This window comes from Dipodomys merriami, unplaced genomic scaffold, assembly GCF_024711535.1.
Source record: "Dipodomys merriami isolate MVZ:Mamm:240054 unplaced genomic scaffold, mDipMer1.0.p SCAF_21, whole genome shotgun sequence".
NCBI lineage: Eukaryota > Metazoa > Chordata > Mammalia > Rodentia > Heteromyidae > Dipodomys > Dipodomys merriami.
Window position 1 is genome coordinate 14,654,251 of NW_027203493.1, and position 2,214 is coordinate 14,656,464.

The following is a 2,214-nucleotide window of genomic DNA, read 5'->3' on the forward strand; positions in this document are numbered from 1 at the left end:
AAATCTATAATGATGGGAAATGCTCTCCATATCAGAATAGCCCCTAGCCAGATGTGGCTCTGTAGCTTTTACAACATGTTTAGCACAACCATGGAACTCAACATGTAACCTTATTTAATTTGCATTAATTTGCATTGAAACTTAAATGGCCACAGATAGCCATGGGGTAGTTTATTAGACAATATAGTTCTAATTCATACATTTTAATAAGAATAATAACTAATGCCTCTTAAGAATGTATAATGGATTTATTGTGCATTGAAACATTTATAGATTCAATATGTTCAACACAGTGAGAGGGTGAATATGTTCAACCATTTCCAAGAGTCATATTGCCACTAAGCAAGAATTCAATTTTTTTCTTTTTAATTGGTTTGTCTAAAATTCACTGAATAAATTGTTAAAGATAATGAAGTTGTGCAAGTATTTTTGGTGCTCTGAGGAAGAAAGGAGATGCCTGGTTAGTTGTTGCAGGGGAGTTGAGAGAATCATGGGAGATGGGAATGAAGGACAGCAGGCCCCATCACAGTAAGCCTTAAATATAATACAAGAAGAATCCATTCTATAGACAAGGTAAAACCAGATGTACATGTTCAAAATGAAAACTAGAGCTAGAGCTAGGTGCCTAGATGAATAGAAAGGAAAACACAGAGAAAGCGTCACAGAGGTATGTGTGTGCATGTGGGGGGGGCATTAAAATCCCAAGAAGTAGTGCTCCAAATATAGACTAATCCTGACTAGCCATTCTACCCTTCACTAGATAAGCAATAAGAATTCTTGGCTCCAGTATAATCTTATATATTATGTATTCAATATTTGCAATCTTATCCACCAAAGGCTTGCTTGTGATTAAGTTTATGCCAAATGATTCTATTCCTCCATTCTTCAAGCTCTATGACTGAGTTTAGTTATCTTCATTCAGGGCTAAATCTTCTCCATATACTTCATGACCACTATGGCAATTTCCTTCTATCAGGTGCCACTCTGTCAACCAGTCAGACTATTAGATGCCTGTACTCCAAGTATTGACCCTGTTGAAATTACTTTCCAAGAAGTCTTCTGAGCTCTGAAATGAGTAAGCCAATATTGATAAATTGTTGGGGGGAGGATAAGAAAATCAGCTTTACATTCCCAAATTATAAACTCAACACACATTATAGAGAACACAGCTCATTTGGATTTCACAAGAACATGCTACCTACTATCTGAGGACAGAGCTGCCAACTAAGTACGAAGTAGGAAGCTTTACTCTCTCTTGGGGACTCGGGCAGGATGATTTCTTCACAAATGATCCTGCTGTGGTGTTCAAATGATAGTATCTCTGTAGTTAGCACTGAAAGCTGGAGCTGGTCTATTGCATTTTTTAACTTTCATCTCTACATCTCAGCTGGCAGTGTACTGTCAAATGCAGAGGTCTTTGCTAATTGATATCTTACCTCACTGATGGGAAAAACAAATCTGATTTATAGAAACCTGGTAACTCTGGCTTTTAGTGAACTGGAATATTTTGCTTACTACTAGTACTTTGAAGGAAATACACTTAAACATATGTGCAACTTGAGACAAAAGAAAACGTTTCGAGTGGGAAATTAGTTCTGACCTTTTCAAAAAAGAATTAGGAAAATAAATCCTGAAGTTCGTAAAGATGTGCAGAGTATGGATATCAAAGAAAAAAATCTTGAGCAAAAAGAAAAATGCTGAAGATATAATAATACAGTACTTCAAACAAATTATACTGCAAAGCTCTAGTAACAAAATCTCCTCTCCTCTCCTCTCCCCTCCCGTCTGCTTCTCTCCTCTCCTCTCCTCTCCTCTCCTCTCCCCTCCCGTCTGCTTCTCTCCTCTCCTCTCCTCTCCTCTCCTCTCCTCTCCTCTCCCCTCCCGTCTGCTTCTCTCCTCTCCTCTCCTCTCCTCTCCTCTCCTCTCCTCTCCTCTCCTCTCCTCTCCTCTCCCCTCCCGTCCGCTTCTCTCCTCTCCTCTCCACTCCCGTCTGCTTCTCTCCTCTACTCTACTCTCCTCTCCCCTCCCACCCTCTTCCCTCCTCTCCTCTCCGCTCCGCTCCTCTCCAGTATGTTGCTGGTAGAGGAACAGAACTAAAGACTGAAAGAACAGACTAGAAAACACAGAAATAAATCCATGTTCCTACAGCCATCTGATTTTTAAGAAAGAAGCCCAAGACATGCATTGGAGAAAAGATACACCCAAAAGTTTAAC